Below are 21,129 nucleotides of genomic sequence, written 5' to 3'. Positions count from 1 at the left end.
AACACACACAAGAAAACCAGAAAAATTAAGGTGTTTTTTTTTTTTGAAAAATTAAGGTTTAAAAGTATGCTAAAATTTGTACCAGGTCTCTCTTTGGAAATAGATAGCATTTTTCATCATGAGTTTTTTGGAATTTTTCAAAAAAGAATCTACCTATTCTGAGGGACATTCTTCAGGAGAAGTTGTGGAAAGCCTCTGGGGGATTCAGTTTTCCAGTGGAAATGAGAGCTGGCAGAAAAATACTCAAACTCCTTCAAAGCAACATCAGAAAAAGGTCTAAAAAGCTTTTTGCTTTTAAAAAGCTGTTTGCTATTGGCCTTGACATTTCCATAAGCCTCAGAAAATCCTGGAACTAAATCATTCTAATTCTTTCTTTAGATTTTGTTTCTCTTTTTTGTGTTCTACTCTGATTATGTGCCCCTTCTTCCACATTTAATACATCTTCCTTGAAATATGATTGCATGAAGAATGTTTGTGGCAGCCCTTTTTGTAGTGGCCAGAAACTGGAAACTGAGTGGATGCCCATCAATTGGAGAATGGCTGAATAAATTGTGGTAGATGAATATCATGGAATATTATTGTTATGTAAGAAATGACCAGCAGGATGATTTCAGAAAGGCCTGGAGAGACTTACATGAACTGATGCTGAATGAAATGAGCAGGACCAGAAGATCATTATATACTTCAACAACAATACTATATATTGATCAATTCTGATGGATGTGGCCCTCTTTAACAATGAAGATGAACCAAATCAGTTCCAATAGAGCAGTAATGAACTGAATTAGCTACACCCAGGGAAAGAACTCTGGGAGATGACTATGAACCATTACATAGAATTCCCAATCCCTCTATTTTTGTCCATCTGCATTTTTGATTTCCTTCACAGGCTAATTGTACACTATTTCAAAGTCCAATTCTTTTTGTAAAGCAAAATAACTGTTTGGACATGTATACATATATTGTATTTAACTTATACTTTAACATATTTAACATGTATTGTTAACTTGCCATCTGGGGGAAGAAGTGGGGAAAAGGAGGGGGAAAGTTGGAACAAAAGAATTTGCAACTGATAATGCTGAAAAATTACCTATCCATATATATTGTAAAAAAAAAAAGCTATAAAAAATAAAAAAACAAGATCATAAAAAAAAAGAAATACAATTGCATGAAAATGGTGTGGCCATTCTGTAAATCAAAGTGGAAATATGCTCTCTCAAAACAATATTAAAATGTTTCTACTTTAATTCACCAACATTATTAATACAGCTATCTCCTCAAAGAAATAAAGGAAATAGGAAAATGAGCTATGTGTACAAAAATATATTATAATAGCTCTTTTTGTGATCATAAAAATTGGAAACTAGGATAACGTCCTATTGGAAAAAGATTAAGCAAGTTGAATTATATAAATGTAATTAAAAAAATAAAATGCACAATTAAAAAGAAAACTAGGACTATCTTTAAAACTGATTCAGAGTAAAATGAGCAGAACTAGGAAAGCAATTCATACAATGATCACATTATAGAGAAAAAATAATTTTAAAGGATTATAGAATTCTTATCAACTCAATAATAAACCTTGACTTCCAAAAAAAGAATGCTGAAAAATACCATCATCTCAGAGAAAAAACATAATAAATTTAAAATTCAAGAAAAATACCTACATTTTGTGCATAGAAATTATAAGTACTTGCTTTTGTTTTTGCTCAATACAAAGGGGGTGAGTAGTGGAAAAACAGACATTAAATAATAATTTAGGATACTTATGATATAGAACATATATATTTATTCCTATATAGTAGTCTTATTTGAGGGAAAACCACAGGCACTGCACTATACCACCAAGAAAATATGATGAAAATGTACTTCATAATCTTGTTATTAAGGGGGAAAAAAGATTTTTACTGTACTGCATTAAACAGGTAGGAATGTTATTGATATTAGTTATTGATAATGGCTGGGGAATACTTATTGAAACAAATCATAAATGTACAAGATTTAAAGCAGATCCTGTTTTTATTTTAAATTATCGTATTGCTAACATATACATCATATCTTATATGAAACAAAATAAAAATAAATAAAATAAAATAAACCTGGATCTATCAGAAAGAGTCCTTGGTACTGTCACAGCAATTCCCTTAGATTCCTGTTCTCCTTCATTCCTCATAGGATCAAAGAAATTAGTGTTGAAAAGATTATTTAGTTCATTTATCTCATTTACAGCTGAGAAAACAGTCCCCAAAATTATTAATAGTTACACAGGTGAAAGTAACAATGTTAAAAGTTTGAATTCAATCCTTTGGATAAAATCTAGCATTCTTAATGATAAATTCAGTGCCTGTCTTAGTCATTGTCTCCTCCTTTCTCATGCCCTCATATAATATACATATTGATATTCCCTCAATCTGCCCAACTTCTCAGTTGTTCAATTTACTTTTTTCCCAGGACCTCATCCTCCACCTCACCCAATCTTCTCCAAATATGGTCATACCATCTAACTTGTCATCATTCAAATGTTTCACTTCAGTGTTCATGAACTGCAAAACTCTGTTATATCATAATCATTTAGCATTCCAATTTTACCTGCCCTTAGATAACCGAATCTTTGTCCTATGATCTCTGATTGCTCAGTTTTTTTCCCTATTTTTTTTTCAACTTTATTCAACAGCACATGCATAAGAACGTAGGCCATGGGAGCTGGAAGTAATCCAAGGTTTGGACTTCTCAAGGTAAGACTGACAAAAGGATAAAGGGACAAGGGAAGAGCCTTCTGCATCTATTTCCCTTACTTCTGTCTCACATGAAAAAGTGGCTTTCTTGACAAGACAAACCTTTATGTAAGCAAAAATAATACCATCCCATCTTTTCCAGCAGATTACCCGTCACTAAATTTTTATCTTTTCTCACCTACTGGCTGCTTCTTTGTTGCCTGTAACATATCCATTATCTTCTTCATTCCCCCCAAACCATCACTTTATTTGACCATCCCTTCTGGCTGTCATCTCATATCTTGCTTCCCTTTTATGGTTAAATTCCTTTAGTAGAAAGTCTCCACTTCCTTTCCTCTCATTTTCTGATTCTTTGCAGTCTGACTTGCAGCCCCATCATTTGCCTGAGATTGCCCTTCTAAATTTACTGATGATCTCTTTTTTGCCCAATATCATTATCTTTTCTCAATTCTGATTCTTCCTCTTGATATTCTCTTTAGTCTAGTTTTCCATTTCTGTTCTCTTCTGGTTCTCTTCTTACTTGTCTCATTGTACACCCCCAATCTCCTTTTCTGAATCTTTATCCAGAACTCATATGCTAAAAACTGATGTTATCAAAAGCTTTGACCTAGACTTTTTTCCCTTCTCCCTGCAGACTATTCTATTTGGTGATCTTATTAACTGTTTTGTGTTCAATTATCATCTCTATGCAGATAATCCTCAAATCTATTCATCCAGCCTTCCTTTCTATCCTGATTTTAGGTCTCTCATCACCAAAGGCTGTGTGTCTCAAAAGCATGTTGAACCCCAAAGTCCTATAGCTGAATTCTTTATCTTTCCCTCGAATGGTCTGCTGCCATAAAGTCACTATTGTTACTGTGGTGGGCTCTTCCATTCTTTCATTCAATCAGGCTCTAGGCTTCCTAGTCAGCCCATCCATCATTCAGCTACAAAAGGGATCTTCCTATAGCACAGTCTGACCTTTGCACTCACCTATTTGATAAATTCCTCATTAAATATAAAATTCTTTATTTTTTAAAGCACTTCATGATATGATCCTTTTCTATCTTCTGAATCTTCTTAAACCTTACTCCCCTCAAAATCTTTATAGTCTGCGATTCAATGATTCTGCTTTCCTTGCTGGTCTTCACATAATAATACGCTGTCTCCTGACTGGACATTTTCACTAGCTGTCTTCTATGCCTATAATCCTCCCCCTTTTCATCTCTTCCATCTCCTGGTCCCCCTCAAGTCTCAGCTAAAGTTCTATCTTTACAAGAAGCCTTTCCCGGTCTTCCTTAATGTTAGTACCTTCCCTCTGATATTACCTCCTTATCAATCCATTTATATTATGTTTGTACACAGTTTTTTTGCATGTTGTCTCCTTCTTTAAGCTGTGAGTTTCTCAAGAGCATGGACTGTTTTTGCCTTTCTTTGATTCCCCCGTGTTTAGCACAGTGTCTTTTACATAGCAAGTGCATTGTAAATGCTTGATGATGATTTGAATTTCCACTACACCATGCACTATTATAATGTCAGAATTTTTTAATGACTCCCAGCTCCTTTGAGCTATTATCTCTTTTCTGTGTCTCTGACTAGAAATCATGACTTCCTTTTTTCCAGATTTTTTGAAATCTGCTTTCCTAAATTCCAAGGCAACATGTGTTACAATGTCTGTCATTCCTTTTTTATTTCAGATTTTTAAATGATGTTCTCAGGTTTTTTGGTTGCTTGGCCAGGACTTTGAAGTTATTAGAAATATTTTCCACTTTTCTTTGATGGTATCATTTGTTATTAGATGTATCTGCAGATGCTCTAATGAGACTTAAACTGATGAGACTTGGCAAACTCTTTGTCATATCTAAGATACATGATCCATCTCCCTTATTATCCACGACAACCAGGCGCCTTCCTGTTTCTTCTCTTTAACAGGAAGTCGCCAATAACTACCGTGTTTCTCTTTTTACCTTAGCACAGAATCCCTTAAATCTGTAAGTACTTGCAAATCCTCCTTGTTGCATGGTTTGCTGTTGATTCTCAAGATCTAGATTCTGGCTTTATACAAAAAATGTAAGATTCACTATGTTCCCTGAGTAATGCAAGGTTGATTATTCTGTTTCCTATTGACAGCTTTTTGACACTGGTTTTTAATATCTTTCTTTCTTTTAATTTATATTTCCTTCCTGACTTTGCTTGAATATATTTAATAGACATAGAATTTCAGAGTCAAAAAGAAGTTCAGAGACCATCTTATTCAAACCACATCTGAAAAATAATTCCCCATCCCACATTCTGGATGAATAGTTACCCAACTACTGCTCTAAGACCTTCAATGAGGTGGATATTCATTATCTTGAGATGACTCACTTCATTATTGCATAGAAGACTCCTAGTATTAAGGAATTTTCTCTACACATACCAATCTAGAATTTATTTCTTTGTAACTTCAATCCATTGTTCAACATTCTGCCCTCCTGGAACAAATACAAAACCCAATATATTTTCCACCTAAAAGTGCTTTGAATACTTGAAGAGAGATATTACATCCTAGCACAGCCCCAGTATGCACTTCTCAAGACAACCCTGATTCCTTCTAACTATTGCTTATAAAGAATAATCTCAAATGTATATCTATACTTACATAGAGAGATACAGATGTAGACAGATGTATAGATAGAGTGATTGATTTGCAAAAGATAGAAGACAACTCAGAGGTTATTCATTCCAACTCCCCCACATTTTACAGATGAGATAAATGATCAGACATGTAAAGAGGATTAGGATCCTAAAACTGAAATGGACCTTAGAACCCATCCAGTCTAGTCTCTTCATTTTACAGAGAAAATGAGGTCAAGAAAAGGAAGTACCTTGTCCACAGTCATCAAATAGAAGCATTAGAATTGTGACTGGAATCTTCTCTGACTCCAGAGCCAATGAATTTTTGTATTGGTCATCTTCCAATTTATCAAATATCCTATATAAAATAGCTTCCTATGCTGGGAACTATCATTTTTATAAATCATAATATAGGCAGGTCCTTTTTTTCTTTTCTAGAAGAGAGAGCAGCTTACAGGTAAAGAGAGTAATGCTGAAATAGGATTTATCTTCCTTGACTTTGGTGGAAATATCTGCCAACCTTTGAGTAATCAATGGAGTTCAGTAGCTATGGTTATATTTCTATCAACTACTCAATTTCTTTTGTTAATTATTGGGAAGGAAGCAAGAAATCATTCTACATTGTCATCATCAGAAGGCCTCAGTAAAGCTCTATCTGATATGAGATGATGGGGAGGCTTTGCCTCGGGTGATATATGCTAAGGGTACTGCAAATATTTGTAGTCTTCAGAGGTCCAAGATTTATCACCTAATTAGCAAGAATAAATAGTTAAAATAGAAAGCTATAATATGACATTATTTCCTTGACCTTCTCTTGTCCCTTTTAGTTCCCCTAGAAGGAAAAGTGCCTTCCCTGACAATCACATGTTAATGTCCCATACCATTTGCAAGCCATCAAGGAAGGTGTGCAATTCATTGCCATTTGCCATGTAAATTCTTACTTCCAACTTTATAAGTCCAAGGCAAGGATATCTAACTCAAAAAGAAATGGGGGCTGCTAAATTGTACATAAAGATCCCTGTGACCCACGTATTGACTTAGAAAATCATGTGTTAGCATTATATGTGTATTATTTTATCTTTATCTTGTTAAATATTTTCTAATTATATTTTAATCTGGTTCTGAAAAACTCAAGAGTGTTATGGGCCACCTGAAACCCTGGATGCTTATTTAATGCTTTAGTCTAGAATATATAAAATGATAGATGAAAACAAGATCTTGGATCATAGGTTAAGGAGAGAATACAAGTGTTCACCTCTTCTCTTTACCTGTATTAAGTTAAGTATTTTCTTAATCCTTAGAAAAGATTAATTTATCATTTACTCTACCACTAGAAAGAGAGACCAGAAACAGGGTTCTTTAATTTTTCTCTCTTTCCCTTTTTTTGGGAGAGCACTTTCTTCATCTTCGTTAAGGTAGAAATGGTGGAGTGTATACATTATGAGTAGCATATTTCATTTTAATTTGAAGAAATTCCAGTTTTCTTTGGTTGGCTCATTATTATTTATCATGTATGTGGCACATTCTATTTTCAAAGCTCTTTACAATCATTTATTAGTTAATCTTCAAACACTCTTCTGAGACAGGTGGGTGGCAGGTATTATATTGCACTGTATTTCATGGGTATACTGTAAAATAAAAGGGTTGTTATATGAGAATTTTTTTTTCTTTTATTCTGGGGAAAAATATATATAATGGAAATCACTTTAATGTGTTTCCCAGTTAAGGTATAGGAATCATATTGCTGAGTACTCCAATACTCAACAAAATAATGCTTGACTTTCTACTCTACATTTTGCTCATGAACTCTTCAGGAAATGAGCTAATCTCAAGTGGTACTAGTGTGTAAGTATCCATCTACTTAACTGGATAATCTACATATTGGGAAGAACCTAGGATTATGATTGTTTGAACAAATTATATTGATTTTATATGTGAAATAATTTAAAAAGGAGATATTCAGTGAATTAATTATTCAATAATTAAATGTAAAATGAATAGATTCCATAGAATAGAGGAGGTTATGATTATTTCAAAATAAATAGTTGGTTTAAAATCTTCCTATCATTCTATGAAAAGAAAAAAACCCTTCCTGATGTCAGATTTGTCTCACCATGGATACACATAGATCACAGAATATAGTTTTTAAATACTGATTTTAGTAATAAAAGGAAATTATACTATATGGACTTAAATGTTTGATGTTCTTTATGCCTCCATGTATATTGTAGGGCAGATTTGTGATCAAACCAATTTATTAGAATCTGATTGCATCTCGATTTTTTTAAGTCTGTGAGTATATTTTGAGATTACTGTTTATTCCATTGATTTGATCAATAAATTTACCTCCCCAATATGTCATCATTTAAAGTATTTGTGAACTTTACCTTATTACCACCAATATAGGTGTTTTCTGTAGACCCTGACATAGGGTGGTCTTCTTCCTTCCTACAACCCAGTGGTTGGACAATGACTCATGGAAGATAAGTGGTAAGACAGAAGAAGATGAGTTGGCAAGAAGCTTATTAAAACATATAAAGAAGCTACTTGGCTCATATGCAAGCAAAAAATCAACCTCAAATCCTTTTCCTTGGAGAGAAGAAAAAATAATCCATTCATCTGCTTTTTCTAGCACATAGTGGATAACTACTAAATATTTGTGAATTTATTATTTTTTCTTCAATCAACCAATTTTTACTAAGGGCCTGCTATGTTCAAAGTACTATGTTAAAGACTGTTTGAAGGATACAGAAAAAAAAACATAGTTTTGCCCTCAGTGAGCCTGAAATCTGGATATAATATAGCTAAAAGATGCTGAACTTAGAGTTAGAAAGACTTCACTGAATCCTGCCCCAGATTTTTGAAACTGTGTGACTTCAGAAGTTATTTAACGTCTCTGATGAATCTCTTTTCTTTTTTCCATAGTAAAAACATTTTAATTCTTTGGTTTTAACATTTAAAAATTTTTTGAGTGAAAAGGTCTCTTTCTACCTCCTTTCTCTCTCCTCCGCATTAAGAAGGCAGGTGATATGATACACATTCCATATGTTAAGCCATGCAAAAATTATTTCCATATTAGTTATGTTACAAAAAGAGACAAGAAAAATATAATGAAATGAAAAAAATGTACTACTACAGAGTTCAAGCCTTAGTTTTCTCTGTAAAATGGGAATAACAATATTTAGAATTTAAATGTGCTAATACAAGTAAAATACGACACATAACTATTATTTGTTATTATTCTGAAGTTGTTGGTTTTTCATACAAATTGAGTCTTCTACAATTCTCCATGGCAGTGTTCTCTTTTCCCTTCTTCCTGTCTCTTGTGTAATTTATCCTGTGGCTAGATAAGTCATCGAAATTCAAGGCAACAAATATCTCCCTTTTTTCAGGATAATTTTTCTTTTTTAATTACATAAGAGGTAATTTTATACCATCTGCCTGAAAGATTCAGAATAATTGTGTCCTTTTGTTTTGCATTTTCTCCTCTGTAAATGATAATAGACTAGCTCTTACTGTTGTCCCAGGTCAAATCTCTCAGCATTTCAAAAACTCCCAGCCTTTGATCAGCATTACAAATTTACTCCTGCTTATAATTGTTTTCTTTTCCTTCCAGAGAACAATTATGAAATCTGAGAAGCTTTTGTTCTTGACTTTCTAGGAGTCATTGAAAAAATGGCTTCTTTCTTGATGAAAGTCCCTTTGTTAATCAAAATTTTGTGAGTACAGATCTATCCACTATTAATCATATTTCTGTGGTTTGTTACTACTTAGATTAATTATAATTATTGATATAAATGAGGAAATGCTACTACCCATTGGACTCTTACATGATCATTGTAGAATATTGAGTCAACAAATATTTCTTTCATTTAAAAAAATAAAATATTGATTAGCAGAAAGAACACTGAACTTGGAGCAGAAAAAGATCCGGGTTCAAATTTTCCAGTTGAGTGACCACAGAGAAATTATTTAACCTGTTTGAACCTCATAGTAATAATAAAAGCACATCAAAAAGGTGGTGGCCTTAGAATCAAAGATCTGACTTCACATCCTGCCTCTGATACAATCTAATTGCATGATTCTGGGCAAATAAATTCTGAGAAGCTTTTGTTCTTGACTATCTAGGAGTCACTGAAAAAAGGCTTCTTTCTGACTTGATGAAAATCCCTTTGTAGTACCTTCTGTAGTTTATGGATTTAAAATAAATATGAACATTCTCCTAATTTCTCCTATTAATGCCAAAAATCTGGATAGGCAGACTATCCTACCATCCCACAGCATTAATAATCAGTTTTTGCAATCCTTGTTGCTTTCTATTTTTGAAAGTTAGAGAAGCAATGCCATTTTTTTTATTTGAAGGGAAAAAAACCTAAATTGGGTATTATATCCATTCCATGAATAATGTAGGTAATAGATAATAGACAATACAGGCAACAAAAACAGCTTATGGGGATTTAAGAACATAGTCCTGCAGATTATTAACATATGGTCAGGTAGCAAACATTTGCTAAGCATAATCTATGCCAGACGTTGTACTAGGTACTAGGGATACAAAAGATGTCCAAAGATAGCCTTTGTAATCAAGGAGCTCACAATCTAATGAATTATGAACACATTAGGGAAGGGACTCAGTGGATTAAATGCTGTCTAGAATCAGGAAGATCTGAGTTCAAATTTAGCCACAGACACTCACTAACTGTGTAAACCTGAGCATAAATCTTAAGCTCTGTTTCTACCTGAGAAGGAAACAGCAAAGAACTCTAGCATCTTTGCCAAGAAAATTCCACTCAATTTATGAAGAGTCAGATATGACTGAATAACAAGAGAAGTCATCATCAGCATCCCATTCTGCTGAAGTTTAGAAAAGCGCACAGGCATCTGATTATTGAGTAGATGTGAATGCAGGGAAGCTGTCCAGAGTGACAGACGGTTTTTCTGTGTGTTTTTTTTTTTTTTTTTTGTCATTGCTTTTCTTCATTGCTACTTGAAGGCTGGCTCTAGGGCATCTTTTTCATTTTCTTTTAATACTGATTATTTGTTTTTCTGAGAAGACAAAGTTCCTCAGTCAGGTGTAGGTATGTGTCTCACTTTTGCTGGCCCTAAACAATTTAGGTGAAGGATTGAGAAGGAAGGAGCAATTGATAACTGAATTTGGTTTTAATCATGAAACAGATTTATCAGGGGTGCTTTGTAACTTGGAATTATGTTACAGTGATTTCCTCCCTATCCTTAATGACATTATAACTGAAATCAGTATGGTCATCAATGTAGTAAATATCACAAGAATAATAAAAGCTTAGTTTTTTAAAAGTGGCTATTCTTTTGTCTCCACAGCCTGGCCCTCCATATACTCAAACTCTAGATACCTGTCTGATGCTGCTACCCTCCTAGATCGAGATCTTGTGTACCCTCTTTTGAAATTCATGTCCCTAATTTTTGGGGCTCTCAGGCTAGAGCATAGCCCTTTAGACTAGCATTTGAGTGAGTGTAAATCCTTTTAATGCCCCATATCTAGTTGGTCTCTGAGACACTTATAAGCTGAGTAGAATTCCCAACTGCTTCCATACACACCTACTATTGAAACTTTTGTAGTCCCTTAGGTGGAAAGTTCTAACCTTATTCTTTCACATCTCTTTATCCATCAGATAATATTCAATGTCTAAACATTTATCTCTTATCACTTCTTATGGAGTACTCTAGACCAAAGTTTCTTTTTTTTTTTTTTAACAACCCCCCTCTTCTTTCTCTCAATTGTAGTAGATCTTTTATGCCTCTTCATGTGAACTAATTGCCCCATTATACTTTCCCTTTCCTCTTTTTCTATCTCTTAATGTCTTTTTCTTTGATGTCATCGAATCAGAGTCCATTCACAATCATACCCTCTGTCTATGTGATACCCCCTGTCTCTGCCCCAGAGACAGATACAGTTCTCAAGAATTACATACATTGTTTTCTCATCTAGGGATATAAGCAGCTTAATCCTTAAATAATGTCATATTTTCCCCTGTTTTTAACTTTTCTATGATTCTCTTGAATCTTGCATTTATAGATTAAATTTTCTGTTTAATTCTGTTTTTTTACAGTAGAAATGATTGAAAGTATCTTACTTAATTGAAGATCCATTTCCTTCCCTGAAAGATGAATTTGAGTCTCACTGGGTAATTAATTCTTGGTTGTAACCCTAGGTATTTTGCCTTCCAGAATATGGTATTCCAGGTCCTCCAATCTTTTATTATAAAAGCTGCCAGATCCTGGGTAATTCTGACTGTTGCTCCTTGATATCTGAACTGTTTTTGACTGGAAGCTTGCAGAATTTTTTCCTTGAAATTATAGTTTTGGAGTTTTGCAACAATGTTCTTTGGGGTTTTCCTTGTGGGATCTCTTTCAGAAGGTGATCAATGGATTCTTTCAATGAATATTTCTCCATCTGTTTCTAGAATATTGGGTCAGTTTTCCTTAGTGATCTCTTGGAGAATGTTATCCAGGTTCTTTTTTTGGTCATGCCCTTTAGGTAGGACTATAATTTTTCAATTGGCTATTTTGTCAATGAGGTATTTCATATTTTCTTCCATTTTTTATTCTTTAATTAATTCTTGCTGTCTCACAGAATCATTAGCTTCCATTTAACTTGTTCTAGTTTTTAATGTGTGATTTTCTCCAGTTTACTATTGTATCTTTTTTCCATTTGGTTAATTCTATTTTTTAAAGAGTTATTTTCTTCAAACAATTAGTTTCCTTCCTTTTCCAAGTTGTTGACTTTCTCATGCCCCTCATTTCCTTTCTCATTTTTTCTTCTACCTCTCTTATTTGTCTTTTAAAGTTGTTTTATGAGCACTTCAAGAAGCTTCTTTGGGCTTGAGACCAATTCATAGCACTCTTTGAGGTTTTCTCTATAGACATTTTGTCTTTTCTGAGTTGGTGTTTTGGTCTTCCCTGTCACCATAGCAGCTTTCTATGGTCAAGCTTCTTTTCTCTTTCTTGCCCATTTTCTTCCCTTTTCTTTCTTTCTCTTTTCTTTTCTTCTTTTTTTCTTTTTTTCTTTCTTTCTTTCCTTCTTTTCTTTTTCTTTCTTTTTCCATCTATCTTTCTTTTTTTTCTTTCTTTTCTTTTTTCTTTTTTTTTTTACTTTTAAGATAGAACTCTGATCCTGGGATATAGAGGGCGCTGTCCCAAGCGCCGTGTGCCTCTCTAAGCCTTAGAGCACAGCGCCCCCTTGTGTTTGCCGGGGTAGCTTCGCTGCTCTGTTCAGGAAACACGCTGGTTTTCCCCTAGTTTGCCTTCTGAGCTGGGCCGGGAGGCTGCCCCCTGCTGTGCTCCTGTGCTGAGCTAGGACTGAGGCTCTTACTCGCTGATTTGCTGTGATTAAGACCCTCCCATCGGCTTTCCCAGAGTCTATTTGAGCTGAGCCAAACATCTTTTCCACCCCACGGAGACTGACCTTTCTTGGCGTTTTCTCAGTCTACTTTGAGCTGGAGAGTGATTTCATTCCATCAGACTCTGTTCAGAAGCTTGGTTTCTTATGGTTCTCCAGGGAAACTGGGAGATCTCAAGCAGCTTCCTGACTGTAGTCCGCCATCTTGACTCCTCTCCCCCCTTCCCCTACCCCGGAAGTGACCACAACAGCTTCCTGACTGTAGTCCGCCATCTTGACTCCTCTCCCCCCCCCCCCATTTCCTTCCCCCTTCCCCCACCCCGGAAGTGACCACAACTTCTTAAACTATGGTTTGCAGCACAACGTGTAGTCATGCAACCGAACGTAGAGGTCACAAAATTATGATTCATTGTTAGTAAATCTTTGCTTTCTGCACCTATTTTATATACCTACATTACTGTGTTCACAGGGAAGGGAGGAGAAATTGGAACACAAGGTTTTGCAAGGGTTAATGTTGAAAAATTATCCAAGCATATGCTTTGAAAAATGAAAAAGCTTTAATTTAAATAAATAAATGTTAGGTATTATTATTGCTAAAATATCCTCTGAAACGAGGAGTGCTGATAGGGATCATCTCTTGAGACTCGGGAATAATGGACACAGAGAATCACAGAATTTCAGCATTGGAGAATAACCTCATTATCCATCCTCTGTAACACATAATAAAAAAGGAAATACATTATTTTAGAACGAAATGATTTCCTCTATAACTTACCCCAAAAGTGGTCATTAACCCTTTGCTTGGTGACTTCAAGTGAGGGGAAACCCAATACCTTCCAAGGCAAGTCCTTTACCCTAGAACTAATAGTAAGAGATTTTTTACTCATAATGAGCCTAAATCTGTCTCTTTGGAACATGGCTTCATAGATTCACTGATGACATCTTGCCAAAACACGACGCTCTACTTCTTCCTTGCATAAAACTTCTTATTTCTCACGAGGATATCCTTCCATAAGAGAGTCCCAACTTGCTTTCTAGATGCGCCTTTTGTAGCCTTTTCTAAACTGTATCTGCTTCTTCGCCTCTTCCTCATCTCATTGGGTGTTCTCACAGCATCCTTCGCAGGGAAGTAGGATAAGTAGGAAGTGGAGTACAATCCATGTTAAATCCTGAGAGAAATACTTATTAAATAACCAATTGTTTTTAAAGACTTCGAGGTTTTTTCCTTTCCTATTTCCTTATTCTTTACCAGGTCAAGCCAACATCTGAAGGACAATGACGCTGGATTAACTTCTCACTCTTCTTCAGACCTCACCCAAATTGCAAAATCAATCATATTCTCTCAGTCTTGGGTGGAGGGTAGATCCTTTGTCTAGATAGACGAAAGCTGGGAACGGTCTTGATGAGACCCAGAGGGATCAGAATCCTTTCCTGGCCTCCAACCCCTCATTAGAATTGTTCTACTTCTCATTAGAATATTTTTACTCTTATTAATTGCTAACCAGTTATAGTTCTTTGTGGCTTATTGGAAATATTGACTTTTCCAAAAGTATATGTGTTCATTTTATTCCACGAGAGGTCTTTGGTTGAAATATGGCCAAATGACCATATTTTTATTAATTGCTCATTAATTATTCATTCTAGTAGATTCCTTCCTCTTAATAACATTTCAAATATGGAGCATTGAATTGAATTTTAAAAGAAAGTGGTCACAGGGCACATGGATTTGTTTCACTCTGTAGCTAAAAAGAGGAATTTGGTGAACACCTTGTGGAATTCACACTGTTTCTTCATTCATATGCTTGTGTGCCGTGGTCAAGCATTGACAGAGAGAGTAATGAGAGATGAATCTGTTCCGTGTTCCTGCCAGGGGGACTGAAGCCCCTCCACTTCATCACAGATCCTGTGCTATACTGTTCAAAGTCTGATTATCAGTATTCTAGCTCTCAGAGTCGATTTCTGCTTGGGAAAAAGGTGCTCATGTTTCATTAAATACTACTCCTCTCATGTTTTCCTGCATTTCAAAGAGACAGAGTCTATTGTGTTGTGTTCCCAGTCACAAGAACATTGAAACCTTTTATGTGAATTATTCTGCATGACGCTATTCTCTCCAATGAAAACTTCAGACTTCAGTGCTACTCAGGGAAAGCTGGGGATTTGTTTCTACTCTTCCTCTTCTTTTATCACAGATGTGTACAGGGATGAAGGGAAATAAACCAAGAAAGATTGTATCTGTCTCAAGCAGCCTCAGAAATAGACCTAGAAACACAGTACTTGGCACATAATAAGCCCATAATAAATACCTATTGATTGATGAATTGATCCCTAATTTATAAACAAGCAAAACTTGTTTTCAAATTACCAGAGTGTATAAACTGATAGTGTAACAAGCAGAACCCTAAATCTGAAGTCAAGAAGACCTGAGTTCAAATGTGATCATTATTTAGGCAAGTCACCTAATTTCTTTTTGCTTCTGTTTCCTAATCTGTAAAATGGGGAAAAAACAATTATATCCAATTGCCAAGATTATTGTTGTGGTCAAATGAGCTCATATTTGGAGAACACTTGGTACAGTGCATTATATTAGGCACTATATAAGTACTTATTCCTTTCCTCTTCCTTTAGTTATTAAAAGACAAATGCAAAATTAAGCGAGTAAAAATGCTTTCACTTTTTATGAAATATTTTCTTCAACCTACAGGACTACTACACTACTACACCATCAACCTATATGTTTAATCCACTTTTTCCAATGGACTCTGAACCTTACTAATTGTGACATTCAAGACAAGTTCTACATGCCCAAGGAAAGCAACAAAAATACTCTCAAATCAGCTTTTTATATAAAGCACAATTGAACATTATTCCTGGAGGTGAAGATCTCAGGCACTGGGACCCACATCCTCCATGGCAATAAGAAACTGCAGAATGCAAAGAGAAAATAAATTATTACTGATGTATTGATGTATAAGAAAAAGCAAAGGTCTGTGTGGGCAGAGACGCTTTCAGTAGTCAATGATAAAATGTGTAATATGTCAAGCACTCTGCCTAAAAATTGGGAATACAAAAAATGGGGAAAACAATAGCTACCCTCAAGGAGCTCACTTGTAATGGAGAAGACAATATGTAAATAACTAATTACCTCCGATAAATACTCAAGACAAATGGAAAGAAATTTGGAAGGAGAAGGCACTGGTGACCAGCAAAGGCATCCTGCAAAAAGTAAGACTTGAACTGAATTTTCAAAGAAGTCAGGGAAATGGAGATGTGGAAGTGAGCTAACAGAACATTTCAGACATGGGGAACCACCAATGTGAAAAAAAGGGATGTGAAATGGAGCATCATGTTGAAGCATGATACTATGGATATAGTGGAATAAAAAAATTAAAAGAAAGGAAGTACAATTACCTAAATTTTAAAGGAAAACCAGAGAACTGCATATTTGATCCTGAAGGTAAAAGGGAGTCCATCTCATTGGAGGGAGGGGATAAGGAGAGACTTGAGGCAGGAAGGCTGTTTTGAAGAGCAGGTCAGAAGTGATAAAGGCCTGAAATACAAGATGCTGTATGACATCCTAAATGAGAGCTGTTGTGAAGGCAAAAACAATAAGATCTATCAATAGATTGGATTCATCAATGGATTGATGGGGTTGAGGGACAACAAAATAACTGGGAGATTTCTATCACCTCAACAGCAACATAGCATTTCAGTAAAGGGCAAAGTTTGGAATGGACACACAAACAGAAAAGTTCATTCTTCAAAGGCTTGTCATGACTAGCAGCCGGGATGTAGATAAAGAACCAGATTAATAATGTGATGAATAGTCAGACAGAAAGAAAATCAGGAGAGAGCAGCACCATGGAAACCAAGAGAGCAAGGTGTATTGAGTAGAAGAAGGTAATCCAGGATCAAAGGGTGAGAAAGGCCATTAGTTTGACAATTAAGAGATGACTGTTGATTTGGACAGTGCCGTTTCAGTTGAATCATGAGGTCAGAATTGTAGATGGTTTAAAAGCAAGGAAGAGGAGAAAAAGTGGAAGAAGAAAGCATGGATGAATTTCCCTTGAAGTTTAGCCACAAAGGGCAGAGTTTGTGTGTATGTATGTACATATGCATATATATATACAATATATGTTCATATATTCAAAATACACATATATTATGTATATGCAAATATAGACTGAAATGGCAAACAACTCTAGTATCTTTGCCAAGAAAACTCCAACTCACAAACAGTGTATGTGATTGAAATGACTGAACAACAGAATCGTCTTTTGCTACAAAGGAAGTAAAAAAAAAATTAAGACTGAAAGGAGGCTGAAAAAAGTTTTCCTTTGTGATAGGTATATACATAACGTTATACATAGTGATTATGATGGTTCTTGGATAGATGAAGTTATAAAAATAAGACTAGTGTTTGAAAAATTTAGACAAAAAGTTTTCCTTGTCAATACTTGTTGTTGAGCCCTTATTCAGTCATATCTAACTCTTCAACCCCCCTTTTAGGGTTTTCTTGGCAGAGATTAACAAAGGGTTACACAGATAATATCTGAGATCTTAGTTGAACTTAGGTCTTCTTGATTTCAGGTGTAGCACTCTATCCACTGCGCCACTTAGCTGCCATTATCTGTAGTCCAGGTGACCAATGGGATCCTTATAAAAGAAAACATCTTTACCCAAAGAGGGAGAATTTCTCACATTCTCTTGGATCTAGTGATATGTTTTCATGTTATATTCTATACAAGGCAAGTTTTTTGAGGATAGGACTGGTTTTCATTGTGTATTGAATCACTCATGCTAATATAAAGCTTACTTTAATAACTTAACAAATGTTCGTTGTATTGGATTGAATTTAAATAATGTTCTTACTATAGCAGCATTGGTCAGAGATATATTCTTTGGAGAAATAAAAGATCATGTCTACATCACACTAAGGGAACACAGGAAAAGTAGTTCGTTTGGGTACTTTGTGATGTGTGCTTACAAAAGTTTGTTGTGTTGTTTTTATTTTCCCTACTGTTAAGTAATTGAGTTGGCAAAGGCTGCACACAGCCACAGAGGTTTGGTGACTATCAATCATTTTAAAGAACACGCAACTGCTTTGAAAACCACATTTTTATGGGCAGATATTCTGTGGGTGTAAGACAGAAAGCTGTGGCCCATCTTCTGATACTTAAACAAAACCCAGCTGAGATCAAGGTGTGGCCACCCATTGACTTGTCTACACACATTATGGTTTAGCTGGAACCAATCCTTCAGCATCTGTGACTTCATGCCTGCCAAAAACTGTCCTTACAATGGGTAAGTTCCCAGTTTAGTTGGCTGCTCGCCTCTTGTTCTGAAAACATAGGAGACCAATTGCACCTGCAGTGAGGATGGAGGGAAGAACAGAAAGAGAATTTTTTTAATGATTCTATTTTGGTGTATGACACATTTTATGTCAGAAGATGGGAAAATGTGGCCATACAGGGGAGTACAAGGAAGATAGATGATAATACATTCATGATTTTATTTAGTTGCTTCTTTAATGCAAAATAATGGGAGGATTTTGTCCTTGTCAGCAGCTCACAGAAATTTAAACTAAAATTAAGTGATTTTTCCCTAGAAGTTAGAAATGGAAAATTGTTGGCAAGTCCACTTCACTGCAATAACTGGCAAAGCACTGAAAGAAATAATCATTCTTTGAAAAGGCTCAGAAGGTGATAGCCTGTGTTTTGACCTTATGGCTAAAGTGGGAATAAAGATGCATAAGTAGGTCAACCTCCCAGTAAACATATACTTGTAGGAAAAAGGTGATTGCTTTTCTCCAGTAAATAGAACTAAAAATTCCTTTAACACCCTCAGCATTGCCTTTCATCCACTTGACTTTTGGACCAGTCCAAAGTAGTCTATTTTGTATTTTTTATTGTGGACTAAAATGTCATTGATTTTTTATGTAATTGACATTGCTATATGGTTTAATTCTCCAAGTTTTTAAAGTACATTAGCATCTAAGGCATAAAACTTTTCAATTGTTCAATCTGAAGACAACTTTTATGATTTTAATCTCAAGTAGGGAAGCCAAGGAATGTTTGTGGATTCTCAGATACAATAGCTATTCTCCCTTTGACTGGGTTTATTCAGAAGCATAAGCCAACTATTGAGGCCAGTCAATAGGATTGTTTATTAGAGGGCTATACAAGTAAATCAAAGTAATAGTTCTCTTTATTCTTCCATTTAATTAACCTGGCTACTTGTCTTGGTGTATTCAATATCAAGATGCATTTGTGATCTTACCAGAAATAATACCCCTTTGAAAGACATGTATAATAATCTCTTTAAACATTCACCATGTTAGCAATTTTTGTCCATGCTCTTCTCTAAATCTTTGATGGGTGAGCCACCAAAAATGTCAGAACCTCTTTTCTTGATATCTTAACATTTCTTGGGTAATAATGTAGTATACAAGCTCTCTCCTCTTTATTTCCCATTCTTGCTATATGATTTATCAGCTTCTTTTTTCCAGTTATATGTTTTGTTGAGGATAAACTAAATATGTAGCTCATCCTTTGTGCCTAATAAAGTCAAGTCAACAGGGGTTTAGTAAACAACAACTATATGCCAAGAGTGCCTATCATACTTTTCTCCATTGTCCTTTAGGTGACATGATGTTAATTTATCTGAAATTGTGGTATGGATATATATGTATATACATATATATATATATGTATATACATATAGATATCTATGTATCTTGATTTTTAATTTTTAAATGGCCACTCAATCAATTAATTAATCTCTCTTTTTATATTTTGTTAGTAAAATACATTATATCTGTGATTATATCAGTGTACTAGTGTGTGTGTGTGTGTGTGTGTGTGTGTGTGTGTGTGTGTGTAAAATCTATCTTTGGTGGTTATAAAAGTTGTGTAGTGTCTGATGCACAGAGCTAACAGTTATATCTCAAATTCTTGGAGATGAGTTGTAGGATAAATTGGGTAGACATAATGCATTGTGCATGAACATGTTTAGTAAATATTGAACATTTGTAAACACCACATAGGCATGGAAAAATACTAAGAGCTCACATTTTAGTGGTGCATTAGAATTTATGAACAACTCTGGATATGAGGTAGATGACAGGATTTTAAAAAGATAATATCTGTAAATTCTATAATTTCTTGTATAGGAGATTCCTGGTGAAGAAACTCCTTTCATCAATTTAAATATCCGTCAATACCAATTCAGATCCACAACTACTCTGTAATTTATTGTTTTAGGGAATCATGAAAAGGGTATATGGCTGGCCAGGATTACTCAGCTAATGTATGTAAAAAGTAGAACTTGAATTTGGAACTCCAGATTTTTTTGAATTTATCATCCAATTATGACCATGCTTAGCTCATATTTACTGAGGAAACTGAGACTCAAAGAAGCTACATTTTACCCATAGTCCCAGAAATATGAAGTATTTGAATGGAGATTCACATCCAAGACCTTTGACAGAAGTATCAATGCTCTTTCCATCTTTCTCTCTTGCTCTTTTCTGATTATATGCTTCTGTGATTTTCACACTGATTTGAAATATATGTTATAAGCTTGGAAATATTAGAAACCATAATTCTAAGTCCAATAATGAAAAAAAAAACTTGGAAAATGAATAGCGATTAAAAAATTGTACAATAAATACCCTTATCTATAAAGAGAAGGGAGGAAAGTCAGAAGTGAGTTGGTCAAGATACACTGTAACCTTCCCTGATTGGCCCATTTATGATTTTTAAGTGTGTTGTACATGATCAGGGGACAAAGATAATCACTGAGGTGATCTCTATCAAGATAAAAGATGGAGATAGAAAGGTTGCTTGTTAAGAAGAAAGCTCTGTAAGTACAGAAGATAATTGTAATAGTTATAATAGACAGCTATATTTTCTTAAATAGGTAAGTAATATGCCATTGATATATGGGATGTTTTATATAAAGTTTACTAAAAATATATAGATATAGATATAGATATAGATTTTGCTGAGAAAATAGGGGTTAAGTGACTTGCCCAGGGTCACACAGCTAGAAAATGTTAAATTTCTGAGGTCAGATTTCAACTCAAGTTCTCCTGACTTCAGGGCTGTTGCTCTATCCACTGAGCTACCTCGCTGCCCTCAATATTTTAAAATTTAATTTCTTTATGGAAATCATATATTTTGAGATATATGGGATCTCAGAAGCCATTGGATCCAACCCTTCCCTTTATAGATGAGTACACTTATCTTTAAACAACTTGCCTAGGGTCATACAACTAATAACTGTTTGAGGTAAGGTTTGAAGATTCAAAGTTCAGGGTTCTATTATTATACCATGATAGCTTGAGTTGAAAAGATAAAGGATCATATTCCCTTCCAATTAATATGAGATCAAGTTGGTATAAATTTAAAGAATCATGTATTAATA

This window comes from Antechinus flavipes, chromosome 3 (assembly GCF_016432865.1).
Source record: "Antechinus flavipes isolate AdamAnt ecotype Samford, QLD, Australia chromosome 3, AdamAnt_v2, whole genome shotgun sequence".
NCBI lineage: Eukaryota > Metazoa > Chordata > Mammalia > Dasyuromorphia > Dasyuridae > Antechinus > Antechinus flavipes.
The sequence above is the reverse complement of the archived record's forward strand: the minus strand, read 5'-3'. Positions refer to the sequence as shown.